Source organism: Amia ocellicauda, chromosome 8, assembly GCF_036373705.1.
Source record: "Amia ocellicauda isolate fAmiCal2 chromosome 8, fAmiCal2.hap1, whole genome shotgun sequence".
In the NCBI taxonomy this organism is placed as follows: Eukaryota; Metazoa; Chordata; class Actinopteri; order Amiiformes; family Amiidae; genus Amia; species Amia ocellicauda.
This window is the reverse complement of record NC_089857.1, coordinates 22,983,365-23,002,416: the sequence shown is the minus strand read 5'-3', so window position 1 is coordinate 23,002,416 and position 19,052 is coordinate 22,983,365. Positions and strand designations below refer to the sequence as shown.

At 41.5% G+C, this 19,052-nt stretch overlaps 14 non-coding genes across 14 annotated transcripts; 1 reads left to right on the top strand and 13 right to left on the bottom strand.

Moving 5' to 3' along the window:
* Positions 1-384: 384 nt before the first annotated feature.
* On the bottom strand, positions 385-503 carry LOC136756517 (5S ribosomal RNA). Its single transcript, XR_010818596.1, has one exon. It is a non-coding gene; the product is annotated as a 5S ribosomal RNA (ribosomal RNA).
* Positions 504-1,525: 1,022 nt separating this feature from the next.
* LOC136756994 (5S ribosomal RNA) lies at positions 1,526-1,644 on the bottom strand. The gene has a single exon (XR_010819043.1). It is a non-coding gene; the product is annotated as a 5S ribosomal RNA (ribosomal RNA).
* A 1,022-nt stretch (positions 1,645-2,666) lies between these two features.
* Positions 2,667-2,785, bottom strand: LOC136755707 (5S ribosomal RNA). Its single transcript, XR_010817821.1, has one exon. It is a non-coding gene; the product is annotated as a 5S ribosomal RNA (ribosomal RNA).
* A 1,209-nt stretch (positions 2,786-3,994) lies between these two features.
* On the bottom strand, positions 3,995-4,158 carry LOC136757778 (U1 spliceosomal RNA). The gene has a single exon (XR_010819602.1). It is a non-coding gene; the product is annotated as a U1 spliceosomal RNA (small nuclear RNA).
* Positions 4,159-4,802: 644 nt separating this feature from the next.
* Positions 4,803-4,921, top strand: LOC136755706 (5S ribosomal RNA). Its single transcript, XR_010817820.1, has one exon. It is a non-coding gene; the product is annotated as a 5S ribosomal RNA (ribosomal RNA).
* A 3,909-nt stretch (positions 4,922-8,830) lies between these two features.
* Positions 8,831-8,949, bottom strand: LOC136755943 (5S ribosomal RNA). The gene has a single exon (XR_010818051.1). It is a non-coding gene; the product is annotated as a 5S ribosomal RNA (ribosomal RNA).
* Positions 8,950-9,971: 1,022 nt separating this feature from the next.
* Positions 9,972-10,090, bottom strand: LOC136755705 (5S ribosomal RNA). Its single transcript, XR_010817819.1, has one exon. It is a non-coding gene; the product is annotated as a 5S ribosomal RNA (ribosomal RNA).
* A 1,022-nt stretch (positions 10,091-11,112) lies between these two features.
* Positions 11,113-11,231, bottom strand: LOC136755704 (5S ribosomal RNA). Its single transcript, XR_010817818.1, has one exon. It is a non-coding gene; the product is annotated as a 5S ribosomal RNA (ribosomal RNA).
* Positions 11,232-12,253: 1,022 nt separating this feature from the next.
* On the bottom strand, positions 12,254-12,372 carry LOC136755703 (5S ribosomal RNA). The gene has a single exon (XR_010817817.1). It is a non-coding gene; the product is annotated as a 5S ribosomal RNA (ribosomal RNA).
* A 1,022-nt stretch (positions 12,373-13,394) lies between these two features.
* Positions 13,395-13,513, bottom strand: LOC136755702 (5S ribosomal RNA). The gene has a single exon (XR_010817816.1). It is a non-coding gene; the product is annotated as a 5S ribosomal RNA (ribosomal RNA).
* Positions 13,514-14,535: 1,022 nt separating this feature from the next.
* Positions 14,536-14,654, bottom strand: LOC136755701 (5S ribosomal RNA). The gene has a single exon (XR_010817815.1). It is a non-coding gene; the product is annotated as a 5S ribosomal RNA (ribosomal RNA).
* Positions 14,655-15,676: 1,022 nt separating this feature from the next.
* LOC136755699 (5S ribosomal RNA) lies at positions 15,677-15,795 on the bottom strand. The gene has a single exon (XR_010817813.1). It is a non-coding gene; the product is annotated as a 5S ribosomal RNA (ribosomal RNA).
* Positions 15,796-16,817: 1,022 nt separating this feature from the next.
* On the bottom strand, positions 16,818-16,936 carry LOC136755698 (5S ribosomal RNA). Its single transcript, XR_010817812.1, has one exon. It is a non-coding gene; the product is annotated as a 5S ribosomal RNA (ribosomal RNA).
* A 1,022-nt stretch (positions 16,937-17,958) lies between these two features.
* On the bottom strand, positions 17,959-18,077 carry LOC136755697 (5S ribosomal RNA). Its single transcript, XR_010817811.1, has one exon. It is a non-coding gene; the product is annotated as a 5S ribosomal RNA (ribosomal RNA).
* Between the last annotated feature and the right edge of the window lie 975 nt (positions 18,078-19,052).

Sequence of the window (19,052 nt, the reverse complement as noted above, 5' to 3'; positions counted from 1 at the left end):
TGAATGAGATTGAATGTAATCTTTAGTCTCAAGTATGTTCCCAAGTTTTACACTTTCGTGCTTTGCATGAATGGGAAATGAACCGTGTGTGTTGAATGAGGTTCCTTGTGAGCATTGAACTTTGTACGGTGGAGTTCAGTTTTGTGTTGCTGTAATTGTGTCACTTATTGACGAAAAAGATGAGGCAACTTTAGTTCGTTTTACCCATGATGCTCAATTTATTTACGAATGTATCCTAGTTACTTAGGACCGTTTTCGTTGGAGAACAACATCTATTGTATGTGTGTGTATTTGGGGAAGTAAAATCTGAAATAATGATGAAATTGTGTGTATCCAAAGTTAAAACTCGTGATTTGTCGCCCTCTGGTGTGTAAAAGGTGCAAAAGCTTACAGCACCTGGTATTCCCAGGCGGTCTCCCATCCAAGTACTGACCAGGCCGGAGCCTGCTTAGCTTCCGAGATCGGACGAGATCGGGCGTATTCAGGCTAGTATGGCTGTAAGCGAGGGAAGCTGTCCCTGACACTCTACTTAAAGGGAAGGCAATATCCGTTTCTGACTTTTATATTTACCTTTGACCTGTCTCTCTCTCTGCTCTAAAGCCCGGGACACACCAGCGCGCCGCAGACAGTCCCTGCTAACACACAATGTTGTGGCAGACCGGAACTATATTTTACAATACGAACACATTGTATTAAGAGAACAGCTGTAGCTGAGTGCCTGCCAAGCCAGTCAAGCGCAATCTTGAGAAGGTGTGCATTTAAGTAAGGATGTCAATTGACATGCAGTATGAAAGGAGGTTGCATCACTATGATGCATAATATTGCATATATTGTATTTTCAGGTGTGGGCATTCATCCTGTTTTAATTTTATTTTGAAAGCAGAAGAATCATTCAACAGGCTGCTGAGAGAAATGTAAACCAGTAAAATACATGAAGAAAAACAAACCTTGAATATAAGTGCAGTTGTTTAAACATTTGAAAAACTATAGTGAGGGGGTAAGAAAACACACAAATCCAGCAGCTCTTGTATTTCAGTGCACCAGAACCCAATATTATTGGCGAGTCGGGTAGTCCATCATCACAGTTCGAGGGCAGGCATAATTTCAGTTATTTCATCCCGTTTCATTCACATTCGTGCCTTGAATGAGATTGAATGTAATCTTTAGTCTCAAGTATGTTCCCAAGTTTTACACTTTCGTGCTTTGCATGAATGGGAAATGAACCGTGTGTGTTGAATGAGGTTCCTTGTGAGCATTGAACTTTGTACGGTGGAGTTCAGTTTTGTGTTGCTGTAATTGTGTCACTTATTGACGAAAAAGATGAGGCAACTTTAGTTCGTTTTACCCATGATGCTCAATTTATTTACGAATGTATCCTAGTTACTTAGGACCGTTTTCGTTGGAGAACAACATCTATTGTATGTGTGTGTATTTGGGGAAGTAAAATCTGAAATAATGATGAAATTGTGTGTATCCAAAGTTAAAACTCGTGATTTGTCGCCCTCTGGTGTGTAAAAGGTGCAAAAGCTTACAGCACCTGGTATTCCCAGGCGGTCTCCCATCCAAGTACTGACCAGGCCCGAGCCTGCTTAGCTTCTGAGATCGGACGAGATCGGGCGTATTCAGGCTAGTATGGCCATAAGCGAGGGAAGCTGTCCCTGACACTCTACTTAAAGGGAAGGCAATATCCGTTTCTGACTTTTATATTTACCTTTGACCTGTCTCTCTCTCTGCTCTAAAGCCCGGGACACACCAGCGCGCCGCAGACAGTCCCTGCTAACACACAATGTTGTGGCAGACCGGAACTATATTTTACAACACGAACACATTGTATTGAGAGAACAGCTGTAGCTGAGTGCCTGCCAAGCCAGTCAAGCGCAATCTTGAGAAGGTGTGCATTTAAGTAAGGATGTCAATTGACATGCAGTATGAAAGGAGGTTGCATCACTATGATGCATAATATTGCATATATTGTATTTTCAGGTGTGGGCATTCATCCTGTTTTAATTTTATTTTGAAAGCAGAAGAATCATTCAACAGGCTGCTGAGAGAAATGTAAACCAGTAAAATACATGAAGAAAAACAAACCTTGAATATAAGTGCAGTTGTTTAAACATTTGAAAAACTATAGTGAGGGGGTAAGAAAACACACAAATCCAGCAGCTCTTGTATTTCAGTGCACCAGAACCCAATATTATTGGCGAGTCGGGTAGTCCATCATCACAGTTCGAGGGCAGGCATAATTTCAGTTATTTCATCCCGTTTCATTCACATTCGTGCCTTGAATGAGATTGAATGTAATCTTTAGTCTCAAGTATGTTCCCAAGTTTTACATTTTCGTGCTTTGCATGAATGGGAAATGAACCGTGTGTGTTGAATGAGGTTCCTTGTGAGCATTGAACTTTGTACGGTGGAGTTCAGTTTTGTGTTGCTGTAATTGTGTCACTTATTGACGAAAAAGATGAGGCAACTTTAGTTCGTTTTACCCGTGATGCTCAATTTATTTACGAATGTATCCTAGTTACTTAGGACCGTTTTCGTTGGAGAACAACATCTATTGTATGTGTGTGTATTTGGGGAAGTAAAATCTGAAATAATGATGAAATTGTGTGTATCCAAAGTTAAAACTCGTGATTTGTCGCCCTCTGGTGTGTAAAAGGTGCAAAAGCTTACAGCACCTGGTATTCCCAGGCGGTCTCCCATCCAAGTACTGACCAGGCCCGAGCCTGCTTAGCTTCCGAGATCGGACGAGATCGGGCGTATTCAGGCTAGTATGGCCGTAAGCCAGGGAAGCTGTCCATGACACTCTACTTAAAGGGAAGGCAATATCCGTTTCTGACTTTTATATTTACCTTTGACCTGTCTCTCTCTCTGCTCTAAAGCCCGGGACACACCAGCGCGCCGCAGACAGTCCCTGCTAACACACAATGTTGTGGCAGACCGGAACTATATTTTACAACACGAACACATTGTATTGAGAGAACAGCTGTAGCTGAGTGCCTGCCAAGCCAGTCAAGCGCAATCTTGAGAAGGTGTGCATTTAAGTAAGGATGTCAATTGACATGCAGTATGAAAGGAGGTTGCATCACTATGATGCATAATATTGCATATATTGTATTTTCAGGTGTGGGCATTCATCCTGTTTTAATTTTATTTTGAAAGCAGAAGAATCATTCAACAGGCTGCTGAGAGAAATGTAAACCAGTAAAATACATGAAGCAAAACAAACCTTGAATATAAGTGCAGTTGTTTAAACATTTGAAAAACTATAGTGAGGGGGTAAGAAAACACACAAATCCAGCAGCTCTTGTATTTCAGTGCACCAGAACCCAATATTATTGGCGAGTCGGGTAGTCCATCATCAGTGTTCGAGGGCAGGCTTCATATTTCAAAACGTCGTGAGAGCACAGGGAAGATAAAAATGAGCAAAAGAACCCCCTGTTTCTTACTGTTGCCCCCTGTTTGATAGCCTTTCCCCGCACGATCATGTGTCGTATACACTGCCATGTGAAATGCCCCGTTGAGCTGCAATCATAAGGCAGTCACAGAGATGAGGGATGAGGTCTGTTGTGAATTGACAGCTGGGTGCGAGTCGTGTGAAGCCGAGTAAGAGACTTCGGTGTGCTCATGGGCAGAGCAGGCGGAACACGCCTGATGCTCGTCAGTTTGAAGCTCGTGTTCACAGCGCTTCATTGAGATTCGTGTTTTGTTCAGAACGGGACTGACTTTTAGTATCAATTAGCCAGGATTGGAGTGTGTATCTTGCGTTGCTTTCCATGAATGAGAAATGAAGAGTGAGCGTTTAGCTTTGTAGGGCGGGGTTCGGTGGAGATTGTAAGGGACCGAAGAAACGAGTAGAAACGGTGAGAGGAGGGGAGAACTTAGCGAGACAGCAGCTCACAGTCACAGTGACGCTTGCAGGCGTAATGGAAAGCGCGGAGCCGCAGGGGCGCCTGTGAGCAGCGCAAGAGCATCTGTCTTTGTACCGCGGGATCAGGGGAGAGCGCGAACGCAGTCCCCCACTACCAGAAATTATGCAGTCGAGATTCCCACATTTGGGGAATTCGCAGGGGTCAGCACAGCCGGAGTGCAATGGCCGAGCCTCGCCCTGGGTGAACCACCTTCATGATCATGGTGTCTCCCCTGCCAGGTAAGTATGAGTTGTACACGGGCCGGCCCACACCCTGCCTCAGAGCGGGTTCTTCCGTCACACGGTGGGGTACTGTGCGCCACGCCCCTTGATTGCACATCTTCTCTACACGGGAGTGTCGATACTGGTGGTCCTTTGGGTTTGCTGTAACTGCGTCATGTATTGATGAGAAAGATTAGGCAACACTTGAGGTACACTTTTACCCATGATGCTCAGCTTATTTACATACCGCTGTACCATTGGTTCATCGTTATCATCCAAATTCCTGCACGGCAAAGCGTTTGCGTGCGGAGACGGCGGCGTAAAATGTAGTGCAGCGCCTTAGCAAAGACATTGCATGTAATATATTTCACCTCGCGTATATGTATGGTATGTGAAATAAATGGTGCTGATGAACTTGTTCAAGTGCGGAAGGTTGTTGAAAATGCGAATGATCTGAACTGCCAAATCACCAACTGATACGGCGACTGAAGAGAGTGCAGATCAGACAGTTTGGGCTCAGAGAAGTGTCACGTTGGCAGCGATAACACAAGAGTCACATCCCGACACACACTGAAATCACAGACAACACAAAGTCTTTACACGAATCACTAGTGGATGACACGGGCTTGTCTTGTTCATTATTAGTAGAGTGTCAGGGACAGCGTCCCTCGCTTACGGCCATACTAGCCTGAATACGCCCGATCTCGTCCGATCTCGGAAGCTAAGCAGGCTCGGGCCTGGTCAGTACTTGGATGGGAGACCGCCTGGGAATACCAGGTGCTGTAAGCTTTTGCGCCTTTTACACACCAGGGGACGACAAGTCACGAGTTTTAGGTACCATCCTCCTGTTTCTTTTCCTTCGACAGCAGGACGCGACACCACTATTTTGACTATACATGTTGTATTTATTTTTAAAAATGTTAAGTGATTTTAAGAATTGATTTTCATAAATTTTAATCACAAGTATTAAACATTGAATGAATGTTTTTATTGTAATGTAAAATACTTTAAACAATAAAACAGTATTTATTTTTATAAACCTCCTTTGATTGGAATTTGCATCATTTCAATTTGGCAAGTTGATCAGGATCATGCCGCTACGGATGCATGAACTATCAATAAACAATCACTCTGCACTGATCAGCTTTTACAGTCCAGGATGTAAGACCTCATATATTGTGTACATTGGAATTTGTAAAATGTATTATGCTTCGAATTGCACCGTATTATGTGAATTGCAATTTGTAATATGTTATGCCTTGTACTGCACTGTAGTTTTGCACTTTGTATTGTATTGTAAGTCGCCCTGGATAAGGCCGTCTGCTAATAAATAAATTATTATAATAATAATCAATGATTAGAGAACAGTGCAGATCCTGATCCGAATGCATATGACTTGGATTTACACTGAACGCTTCTCAAAATAAACAATACTGATAATAATTCTTAAAATTAGTTTTAATAAATACGTTTTGTATCGAATCGAGATTGGAACCTGACAGAAAAAAACATAATTCATAGTTTAAACTTAGTGGAGGAATGCATAATAAAAAGTGATGAAAGACATCATGTATGTGGTTTTGTTATAGATCGGAGCAGTTGATTGCAATATTTGACAGGGTAAATTGCCATGAGTTTTTTCACGGTTTGAACACGTCTCAACTTTTACTTCCATACTTACACATAGAAATGTCCAGGGATCGGCATCGTGTCCGAGGTAGAGAATTGAGGTCCGTGGTAATGTATTCAAATGAACGCAAACTGTTGACAACATTACGTTTAACCTATGAAACCTAATATTATGATTGCGAGGCAAGGGGGCTATATTTGGCTTCTACTACTCACCGTAGAGCTATGACGCCAAATGTGATGACGCTGAAGCTTTGCTATCCAATCGGAAAGCGTTAGCTACACCCGCCTTGTGTAACTTTTTTTTGTTTTTAACTAAAAACATGGCGTCGAATTCAAAGAAAAGATCGTTCAGCCCAGCTTGGGAAGAGGAATATTTAATTTCCGAAAGAGCCACAGATTGTTTTATGGAGTGTGCGAGATGTGGAGAAATAATGAAAGTGCTCAAGTCAACTGTAGCTTGCGACCCCGCTGAAAGATGGTGCAAAACAAATGTCTAAGACTTCTAACGTGTCAAGCACAGAGAAGGATCGATTCATCAGGGATGCCGAAGCCAAGAGTGGAAGCCAGGTAAGTGTAATGACGTACTTTCTTAACCAGCATATCAAATATGCACAGAACGATCTTTTATTATTATTATTATTATTATTATTATTATTATTATTGGGCAGCACTTTGGTGAAGTGGTTAGCGCTGATGTGTGTGTAGTTTACATGTTATTCCTGTCTTCGAGTGGGCTTTTGCGTGCTATTAAATTAGCTACACGCTTTGTATACAGCAGGGTAATATATATAGGCACATTTTTCCCCATCCATGTCTGCCACTGAGTCCGGAGATTTTGTCCGTTGTCCGTCGCGCAACATCGTGATGCCGACCCCTGGAAATGTCTAGGTAACAAATGGGTACAAATGTATATCCAAGTTGCACAGTTATCAGTGCTTAAACAATGAACTCATATGTTGTCAAAGAAAACATAATCTTGACTTGCAAGAATCACTTGCAAGTGCAGGTTTTTAATATAGATAGCCAAATGACCAGCCTATCCCTTTTAATATACAGTCGAGGTTAATTTCAATGAACATGAAATAAACCACACAACTGTCAACAAATTCAATTTACTGACAATGTGATCAGCATATTCTGAGATTGTCATGGCTGGAGGGTTTTATGTCCGATCGACCAATATCTGTCAACCACTTTTTTACACGATCACTGACTCAACCTTAACCCTGCCGATAATTTTGCCCTGCAAAATTGTTAAATCCTACGACTTATATGCGTAAAAACATCTTTTTTATTAAAAGAATGAAATCAGTTTATTATAAAATTGATAAGTCAACTCTTTGTATTATAAGATGGACTTGTTTTCACCTGTATTGCATTAGATATTGTCTAAATCTAAATTTGGTTGAACTCATGAAAGAGATCATTGATAGTTTGGATTACTGAAGGTATAATGATCAATAGATTAGCAGGCAGTTTATTTGACGCTTTAAACACATATAGGTAGAAGACAGTAAAGTATGGTGAAGTTTCAGTTGTGACTTTGAGACATTGCACAAAGTGTACTTTTACGTTTTGCTTTATATTGTACGTAAAAGATAAGTCTCCCTGGCATTTGATAGAAAGAACTAAGGTCTACAGGACCTTCACAAATCAGCTCGTTAACTGAAGAGATCGTAAAGTTATGGGGTCATGAAAAGCGATGAACTGTAAATGTTTGAGCAAAAGTACGACGTTTGATGTTGTATTACTGAAATCCTGGCAAGTTGTATGTGGATAACTTTCATTTCCAGCTTAAGTACATATATGAAGTCAAGAAACCATTGAGAGAAAGTAGTCCCCACGTTGGTGGAACGGAACCATATTTCTAGCCACATTCTGGTGTACAGTTGATGGCCTACATCTGCACCTCAGGTGGATAATTGAGCGACCGACAAGACAGTCAAATAGGGTTGCCAGATGCTACTCCGAGAATCCCCCTAGTGGTGAGCCGGTTTCCCCCATTTCCAAATGGGTCCCCCCATTTGCACGATAACCCTTATTAGAGAGGAGATGCATATACAGCATCGCCGTACGTATGTATATGGGCCTTAAATGCCCCATGAATGCATATGAACTTGATTAAAATAGGCCACTGAATCAATGTACTGCTGTAACTGTAACAAAATGGTGTCTTACCGATGAATGCTTCTGTCCCAGGAAATGTAAGCGTAACAGGCTGCTGACCAGGTGCATTTCATAGTCTTTTCATGTAATCTTGAGAAGGTGTGCATTTACGTAAGAATTTAAATTGACATGCAGTATGAAAGGAGGTTGTTAAGTCATGATGCTTAAAGACACAGGTCACTATGATGGATACATATTGCATATATTGTATTTTCAGGTGTGGGCATTCATCCTGTTTTAATTTTATTTTGAAAGCAGAAGAATCATTCAACAGGCTGCTGAGAGAAATGTAAACCAGTAAAATACATGAAGAAAAACAAACCTTGAATATAAGTGCAGTTGTTTAAACATTTGAAAAACTATAGTGAGGGGGTAAGAAAACACACAAATCCAGCAGCTCTTGTATTTCAGTGCACCAGAACCCAATATTATTGGCGAGTCGGGTAGTCCATCATCACAGTTCGAGGGCAGGCATAATTTCAGTTATTTCATCCCGTTTCATTCACATTCGTGCCTTGAATGAGATTGAATGTAATCTTTAGTCTCAAGTATGTTCCCAAGTTTTACACTTTCGTGCTTTGCATGAATGGGAAATGAACCGTGTGTGTTGAATGAGGTTCCTTGTGAGCATTGAACTTTGTACGGTGGAGTTCAGTTTTGTGTTGCTGTAATTGTGTCACTTATTGACGAAAAAGATGAGGCAACTTTAGTTCGTTTTACCCATGATGCTCAATTTATTTACGAATGTATCCTAGTTACTTAGGACCGTTTTCGTTGGAGAACAACATCTATTGTATGTGTGTGTATTTGGGGAAGTAAAATCTGAAATAATGATGAAATTGTGTGTATCCAAAGTTAAAACTCGTGATTTGTCGCCCTCTGGTGTGTAAAAGGTGCAAAAGCTTACAGCACCTGGTATTCCCAGGCGGTCTCCCATCCAAGTACTGACCAGGCCCGAGCCTGCTTAGCTTCCGAGATCGGACGAGATCGGGGGTATTCAGGCTAGTATGGCCGTAAGCGAGGGAAGCTGTCCCTGACACTCTACTTAAAGGGAAGGCAATATCCGTTTCTGACTTTTATATTTACCTTTGACCTGTCTCTCTCTCTGCTCTAAAGCCCGGGACACACCAGCGCGCCGCAGACAGTCCCTGCTAACACACAATGTTGTGGCAGACCGGAACTATATTTTACAACACGAACACATTGTATTGAGAGAACAGCTGTAGCTGAGTGCCTGCCAAGCCAGTCAAGCGCAATCTTGAGAAGGTGTGCATTTAAGTAAGGATGTCAATTGACATGCAGTATGAAAGGAGGTTGCATCACTATGATGCATAATATTGCATATATTGTATTTTCAGGTGTGGGCATTCATCCTGTTTTAATTTTATTTTGAAAGCAGAAGAATCATTCAACAGGCTGCTGAGAGAAATGTAAACCAGTAAAATACATGAAGAAAAACAAACCTTGAATATAAGTGCAGTTGTTTAAACATTTGAAAAACTATAGTGAGGGGGTAAGAAAACACACAAATCCAGCAGCTCTTGTATTTCAGTGCACCAGAACCCAATATTATTGGCGAGTCGGGTAGTCCATCATCACAGTTCGAGGGCAGGCATAATTTCAGTTATTTCATCCCGTTTCATTCACATTCGTGCCTTGAATGAGATTGAATGTAATCTTTAGTCTCAAGTATGTTCCCAAGTTTTACACTTTCGTGCTTTGCATGAATGGGAAATGAACCGTGTGTGTTGAATGAGGTTCCTTGTGAGCATTGAACTTTGTACGGTGGAGTTCAGTTTTGTGTTGCTGTAATTGTGTCACTTATTGACGAAAAAGATGAGGCAACTTTAGTTCGTTTTACCCATGATGCTCAATTTATTTACGAATGTATCCTAGTTACTTAGGACCGTTTTCGTTGGAGAACAACATCTATTGTATGTGTGTGTATTTGGGGAAGTAAAATCTGAAATAATGATGAAATTGTGTGTATCCAAAGTTAAAACTCGTGATTTGTCGCCCTCTGGTGTGTAAAAGGTGCAGAAGCTTACAGCACCTGGTATTCCCAGGCGGTCTCCCATCCAAGTACTGACCAGGCCCGAGCCTGCTTAGCTTCCGAGATCGGACGAGATCGGGCGTATTCAGGCTAGTATGGCCGTAAGCAAGGGAAGCTGTCCCTGACACTCTACTTAAAGGGAAGGCAATATCCGTTTCTGACTTTTATATTTACCTTTGACCTGTCTCTCTCTCTGCTCTAAAGCCCGGGACACACCAGCGCGCCGCAGACAGTCCCTGCTAACACACAATGTTGTGGCAGACCGGAACTATATTTTACAACACGAACACATTGTATTGAGAGAACAGCTGTAGCTGAGTGCCTGCCAAGCCAGTCAAGCGCAATCTTGAGAAGGTGTGCATTTAAGTAAGGATGTCAATTGACATGCAGTATGAAAGGAGGTTGCATCACTATGATGCATAATATTGCATATATTGTATTTTCAGGTGTGGGCATTCATCCTGTTTTAATTTTATTTTGAAAGCAGAAGAATCATTCAACAGGCTGCTGAGAGAAATGTAAACCAGTAAAATACATGAAGAAAAACAAACCTTGAATATAAGTGCAGTTGTTTAAACATTTGAAAAACTATAGTGAGGGGGTAAGAAAACACACAAATCCAGCAGCTCTTGTATTTCAGTGCACCAGAACCCAATATTATTGGCGAGTCGGGTAGTCCATCATCACAGTTCGAGGGCAGGCATAATTTCAGTTATTTCATCCCGTTTCATTCACATTCGTGCCTTGAATGAGATTGAATGTAATCTTTAGTCTCAAGTATGTTCCCAAGTTTTACACTTTCGTGCTTTGCATGAATGGGAAATGAACCGTGTGTGTTGAATGAGGTTCCTTGTGAGCATTGAACTTTGTACGGTGGAGTTCAGTTTTGTGTTGCTGTAATTGTGTCACTTATTGACGAAAAAGATGAGGCAACTTTAGTTCGTTTTACCCATGATGCTCAATTTATTTACGAATGTATCCTAGTTACTTAGGACCGTTTTCGTTGGAGAACAACATCTATTGTATGTGTGTGTATTTGGGGAAGTAAAATCTGAAATAATGATGAAATTGTGTGTATCCAAAGTTAAAACTCGTGATTTGTCGCCCTCTGGTGTGTAAAAGGTGCAAAAGCTTACAGCACCTGGTATTCCCAGGCGGTCTCCCATCCAAGTACTGACCAGGCCCGAGCCTGCTTAGCTTCCGAGATCGGACGAGATCGGGCGTATTCAGGCTAGTATGGCCGTAAGCGAGGGAAGCTGTCCCTGACACTCTACTTAAAGGGAAGGCAATATCCGTTTCTGACTTTTATATTTACCTTTGACCTGTCTCTCTCTCTGCTCTAAAGCCCGGGACACACCAGCGCGCCGCAGACAGTCCCTGCTAACACACAATGTTGTGGCAGACCGGAACTATATTTTACAACACGAACACATTGTATTGAGAGAACAGCTGTAGCTGAGTGCCTGCCAAGCCAGTCAAGCGCAATCTTGAGAAGGTGTGCATTTAAGTAAGGATGTCAATTGACATGCAGTATGAAAGGAGGTTGCATCACTATGATGCATAATATTGCATATATTGTATTTTCAGGTGTGGGCATTCATCCTGTTTTAATTTTATTTTGAAAGCAGAAGAATCATTCAACAGGCTGCTGAGAGAAATGTAAACCAGTAAAATACATGAAGAAAAACAAACCTTGAATATAAGTGCAGTTGTTTAAACATTTGAAAAACTATAGTGAGGGGGTAAGAAAACACACAAATCCAGCAGCTCTTGTATTTCAGTGCACCAGAACCCAATATTATTGGCGAGTCGGGTAGTCCATCATCACAGTTCGAGGGCAGGCATAATTTCAGTTATTTCATCCCGTTTCATTCACATTCGTGCCTTGAATGAGATTGAATGTAATCTTTAGTCTCAAGTATGTTCCCAAGTTTTACACTTTCGTGCTTTGCATGAATGGGAAATGAACCGTGTGTGTTGAATGAGGTTCCTTGTGAGCATTGAACTTTGTACGGTGGAGTTCAGTTTTGTGTTGCTGTAATTGTGTCACTTATTGACGAAAAAGATGAGGCAACTTTAGTTCGTTTTACCCATGATGCTCAATTTATTTACGAATGTATCCTAGTTACTTAGGACCGTTTTCGTTGGAGAACAACATCTATTGTATGTGTGTGTATTTGGGGAAGTAAAATCTGAAATAATGATGAAATTGTGTGTATCCAAAGTTAAAACTCGTGATTTGTCGCCCTCTGGTGTGTAAAAGGTGCAAAAGCTTACAGCACCTGGTATTCCCAGGCGGTCTCCCATCCAAGTACTGACCAGGCCCGAGCCTGCTTAGCTTCCGAGATCGGACGAGATCGGGCGTATTCAGGCTAGTATGGCCGTAAGCGAGGGAAGCTGTCCCTGACACTCTACTTAAAGGGAAGGCAATATCCGTTTCTGACTTTTATATTTACCTTTGACCTGTCTCTCTCTCTGCTCTAAAGCCCGGGACACACCAGCGCGCCGCAGACAGTCCCTGCTAACACACAATGTTGTGGCAGACCGGAACTATATTTTACAACACGAACACATTGTATTGAGAGAACAGCTGTAGCTGAGTGCCTGCCAAGCCAGTCAAGCGCAATCTTGAGAAGGTGTGCATTTAAGTAAGGATGTCAATTGACATGCAGTATGAAAGGAGGTTGCATCACTATGATGCATAATATTGCATATATTGTATTTTCAGGTGTGGGCATTCATCCTGTTTTAATTTTATTTTGAAAGCAGAAGAATCATTCAACAGGCTGCTGAGAGAAATGTAAACCAGTAAAATACATGAAGAAAAACAAACCTTGAATATAAGTGCAGTTGTTTAAACATTTGAAAAACTATAGTGAGGGGGTAAGAAAACACACAAATCCAGCAGCTCTTGTATTTCAGTGCACCAGAACCCAATATTATTGGCGAGTCGGGTAGTCCATCATCACAGTTCGAGGGCAGGCATAATTTCAGTTATTTCATCCCGTTTCATTCACATTCGTGCCTTGAATGAGATTGAATGTAATCTTTAGTCTCAAGTATGTTCCCAAGTTTTACACTTTCGTGCTTTGCATGAATGGGAAATGAACCGTGTGTGTTGAATGAGGTTCCTTGTGAGCATTGAACTTTGTACGGTGGAGTTCAGTTTTGTGTTGCTGTAATTGTGTCACTTATTGACGAAAAAGATGAGGCAACTTTAGTTCGTTTTACCCATGATGCTCAATTTATTTACGAATGTATCCTAGTTACTTAGGACCGTTTTCGTTGGAGAACAACATCTATTGTATGTGTGTGTATTTGGGGAAGTAAAATCTGAAATAATGATGAAATTGTGTGTATCCAAAGTTAAAACTCGTGATTTGTCGCCCTCTGGTGTGTAAAAGGTGCAAAAGCTTACAGCACCTGGTATTCCCAGGCGGTCTCCCATCCAAGTACTGACCAGGCCCGAGCCTGCTTAGCTTCCGAGATCGGACGAGATCGGGCGTATTCAGGCTAGTATGGCCGTAAGCGAGGGAAGCTGTCCCTGACACTCTACTTAAAGGGAAGGCAATATCCGTTTCTGACTTTTATATTTACCTTTGACCTGTCTCTCTCTCTGCTCTAAAGCCCGGGACACACCAGCGCGCCGCAGACAGTCCCTGCTAACACACAATGTTGTGGCAGACCGGAACTATATTTTACAACACGAACACATTGTATTGAGAGAACAGCTGTAGCTGAGTGCCTGCCAAGCCAGTCAAGCGCAATCTTGAGAAGGTGTGCATTTAAGTAAGGATGTCAATTGACATGCAGTATGAAAGGAGGTTGCATCACTATGATGCATAATATTGCATATATTGTATTTTCAGGTGTGGGCATTCATCCTGTTTTAATTTTATTTTGAAAGCAGAAGAATCATTCAACAGGCTGCTGAGAGAAATGTAAACCAGTAAAATACATGAAGAAAAACAAACCTTGAATATAAGTGCAGTTGTTTAAACATTTGAAAAACTATAGTGAGGGGGTAAGAAAACACACAAATCCAGCAGCTCTTGTATTTCAGTGCACCAGAACCCAATATTATTGGCGAGTCGGGTAGTCCATCATCACAGTTCGAGGGCAGGCATAATTTCAGTTATTTCATCCCGTTTCATTCACATTCGTGCCTTGAATGAGATTGAATGTAATCTTTAGTCTCAAGTATGTTCCCAAGTTTTACACTTTCGTGCTTTGCATGAATGGGAAATGAACCGTGTGTGTTGAATGAGGTTCCTTGTGAGCATTGAACTTTGTACGGTGGAGTTCAGTTTTGTGTTGCTGTAATTGTGTCACTTATTGACGAAAAAGATGAGGCAACTTTAGTTCGTTTTACCCATGATGCTCAATTTATTTACGAATGTATCCTAGTTACTTAGGACCGTTTTCGTTGGAGAACAACATCTATTGTATGTGTGTGTATTTGGGGAAGTAAAATCTGAAATAATGATGAAATTGTGTGTATCCAAAGTTAAAACTCGTGATTTGTCGCCCTCTGGTGTGTAAAAGGTGCAAAAGCTTACAGCACCTGGTATTCCCAGGCGGTCTCCCATCCAAGTACTGACCAGGCCCGAGCCTGCTTAGCTTCCGAGATCGGACGAGATCGGGCGTATTCAGGCTAGTATGGCCGTAAGCGAGGGAAGCTGTCCCTGACACTCTACTTAAAGGGAAGGCAATATCCGTTTCTGACTTTTATATTTACCTTTGACCTGTCTCTCTCTCTGCTCTAAAGCCCGGGACACACCAGCGCGCCGCAGACAGTCCCTGCTAACACACAATGTTGTGGCAGACCGGAACTATATTTTACAACACGAACACATTGTATTGAGAGAACAGCTGTAGCTGAGTGCCTGCCAAGCCAGTCAAGCGCAATCTTGAGAAGGTGTGCATTTAAGTAAGGATGTCAATTGACATGCAGTATGAAAGGAGGTTGCATCACTATGATGCATAATATTGCATATATTGTATTTTCAGGTGTGGGCATTCATCCTGTTTTAATTTTATTTTGAAAGCAGAAGAATCATTCAACAGGCTGCTGAGAGAAATGTAAACCAGTAAAATACATGAAGAAAAACAAACCTTGAATATAAGTGCAGTTGTTTAAACATTTGAAAAACTATAGTGAGGGGGTAAGAAAACACACAAATCCAGCAGCTCTTGTATTTCAGTGCACCAGAACCCAATATTATTGGCGAGTCGGGTAGTCCATCATCACAGTTCGAGGGCAGGCATAATTTCAGTTATTTCATCCCGTTTCATTCACATTCGTGCCTTGAATGAGATTGAATGTAATCTTTAGTCTCAAGTATGTTCCCAAGTTTTACACTTTCGTGCTTTGCATGAATGGGAAATGAACCGTGTGTGTTGAATGAGGTTCCTTGTGAGCATTGAACTTTGTACGGTGGAGTTCAGTTTTGTGTTGCTGTAATTGTGTCACTTATTGACGAAAAAGATGAGGCAACTTTAGTTCGTTTTACCCATGATGCTCAATTTATTTACGAATGTATCCTAGTTACTTAGGACCGTTTTCGTTGGAGAACAACATCTATTGTATGTGTGTGTATTTGGGGAAGTAAAATCTGAAATAATGATGAAATTGTGTGTATCCAAAGTTAAAACTCGTGATTTGTCGCCCTCTGGTGTGTAAAAGGTGCAAAAGCTTACAGCACCTGGTATTCCCAGGCGGTCTCCCATCCAAGTACTGACCAGGCCCGAGCCTGCTTAGCTTCCGAGATCGGACGAGATCGGGCGTATTCAGGCTAGTATGGCCGTAAGCGAGGGAAGCTGTCCCTGACACTCTACTTAAAGGGAAGGCAATATCCGTTTCTGACTTTTATATTTACCTTTGACCTGTCTCTCTCTCTGCTCTAAAGCCCGGGACACACCAGCGCGCCGCAGACAGTCCCTGCTAACACACAATGTTGTGGCAGACCGGAACTATATTTTACAACACGAACACATTGTATTGAGAGAACAGCTGTAGCTGAGTGCCTGCCAAGCCAGTCAAGCGCAATCTTGAGAAGGTGTGCATTTAAGTAAGGATGTCAATTGACATGCAGTATGAAAGGAGGTTGCATCACTATGATGCATAATATTGCATATATTGTATTTTCAGGTGTGGGCATTCATCCTGTTTTAATTTTATTTTGAAAGCAGAAGAATCATTCAACAGGCTGCTGAGAGAAATGTAAACCAGTAAAATACATGAAGAAAAACAAACCTTGAATATAAGTGCAGTTGTTTAAACATTTGAAAAACTATAGTGAGGGGGTAAGAAAACACACAAATCCAGCAGCTCTTGTATTTCAGTGCACCAGAACCCAATATTATTGGCGAGTCGGGTAGTCCATCATCACAGTTCGAGGGCAGGCATAATTTCAGTTATTTCATCCCGTTTCATTCACATTCGTGCCTTGAATGAGATTGAATGTAATCTTTAGTCTCAAGTATGTTCCCAAGTTTTACACTTTCGTGCTTTGCATGAATGGGAAATGAACCGTGTGTGTTGAATGAGGTTCCTTGTGAGCATTGAACTTTGTACGGTGGAGTTCAGTTTTGTGTTGCTGTAATTGTGTCACTTATTGACGAAAAAGATGAGGCAACTTTAGTTCGTTTTACCCATGATGCTCAATTTATTTACGAATGTATCCTAGTTACTTAGGACCGTTTTCGTTGGAGAACAACATCTATTGTATGTGTGTGTATTTGGGGAAGTAAAATCTGAAATAATGATGAAATTGTGTGTATCCAAAGTTAAAACTCGTGATTTGTCGCCCTCTGGTGTGTAAAAGGTGCAAAAGCTTACAGCACCTGGTATTCCCAGGCGGTCTCCCATCCAAGTACTGACCAGGCCCGAGCCTGCTTAGCTTCCGAGATCGGACGAGATCGGGCGTATTCAGGCTAGTATGGCCGTAAGCGAGGGAAGCTGTCCCTGACACTCTACTTAAAGGGAAGGCAATATCCGTTTCTGACTTTTATATTTACCTTTGACCTGTCTCTCTCTCTGCTCTAAAGCCCGGGACACACCAGCGCGCCGCAGACAGTCCCTGCTAACACACAATGTTGTGGCAGACCGGAACTATATTTTACAACACGAACACATTGTATTGAGAGAACAGCTGTAGCTGAGTGCCTGCCAAGCCAGTCAAGCGCAATCTTGAGAAGGTGTGCATTTAAGTAAGGATGTCAATTGACATGCAGTATGAAAGGAGGTTGCATCACTATGATGCATAATATTGCATATATTGTATTTTCAGGTGTGGGCATTCATCCTGTTTTAATTTTATTTTGAAAGCAGAAGAATCATTCAACAGGCTGCTGAGAGAAATGTAAACCAGTAAAATACATGAAGAAAAACAAACCTTGAATATAAGTGCAGTTGTTTAAACATTTGAAAAACTATAGTGAGGGGGTAAGAAAACACACAAATCCAGCAGCTCTTGTATTTCAGTGCACCAGAACCCAATATTATTGGCGAGTCGGGTAGTCCATCATCACAGTTCGAGGGCAGGCATAATTTCAGTTATTTCATCCCGTTTCATTCACATTCGTGCCTTGAATGAGATTGAATGTAATCTTTAGTCTCAAGTATGTTCCCAAGTTTTACACTTTCGTGCTTTGCATGAATGGGAAATGAACCGTGTGTGTTGAATGAGGTTCCTTGTGAGCATTGAACTTTGTACGGTGGAGTTCAGTTTTGTGTTGCTGTAATTGTGTCACTTATTGACGAAAAAGATGAGGCAACTTTAGTTCGTTTTACCCATGATGCTCAATTTATTTACGAATGTATCCTAGTTACTTAGGACCGTTTTCGTTGGAGAACAACATCTATTGTATGTGTGTGTATTTGGGGAAGTAAAATCTGAAATAATGATGAAATTGTGTGTATCCAAAGTTAAAACTCGTGATTTGTCGCCCTCTGGTGTGTAAAAGGTGCAAAAGCTTACAGCACCTGGTATTCCCAGGCGGTCTCCCATCCAAGTACTGACCAGGCCCGAGCCTGCTTAGCTTCCGAGATCGGACGAGATCGGGCGTATTCAGGCTAGTATGGCCGTAAGCGAGGGAAGCTGTCCCTGACACTCTACTTAAAGGGAAGGCAATATCCGTTTCTGACTTTTATATTTACCTTTGACCTGTCTCTCTCTCTGCTCTAAAGCCCGGGACACACCAGCGCGCCGCAGACAGTCCCTGCTAACACACAATGTTGTGGCAGACCGGAACTATATTTTACAACACGAACACATTGTATTGAGAGAACAGCTGTAGCTGAGTGCCTGCCAAGCCAGTCAAGCGCAATCTTGAGAAGGTGTGCATTTAAGTAAGGATGTCAATTGACATGCAGTATGAAAGGAGGTTGCATCACTATGATGCATAATATTGCATATATTGTATTTTCAGGTGTGGGCATTCATCCTGTTTTAATTTTATTTTGAAAGCAGAAGAATCATTCAACAGGCTGCTGAGAGAAATGTAAACCAGTAAAATACATGAAGAAAAACAAACCTTGAATATAAGTGCAGTTGTTTAAACATTTGAAAAACTATAGTGAGGGGGTAAGAAAACACACAAATCCAGCAGCTCTTGTATTTCAGTGCACCAGAACCCAATATTATTGGCGAGTCGGGTAGTCCATCATCACAGTTCGAGGGCAGGCATAATTTCAGTTATTTCATCCCGTTTCATTCACATTCGTGCCTTGAATGAGATTGAATGTAATCTTTAGTCTCAAGTATGTTCCCAAGTTTTACACTTTCGTGCTTTGCATGAATGGGAAATGAACCGTGTGTGTTGAATGAGGTTCCTTGTGAGCATTGAACTTTGTACGGTGGAGTTCAGTTTTGTGTTGCTGTAATTGTGTCACTTATTGACGAAAAAGATGAGGCAACTTTAGTTCGTTTTACCCATGATGCTCAATTTATTTACGAATGTATCCTAGTTACTTAGGACCGTTTTCGTTGGAGAACAACATCTATTGTATGTGTGTGTATTTGGGGAAGTAAAATCTGAAATAATGATGAAATTGTGTGTATCCAA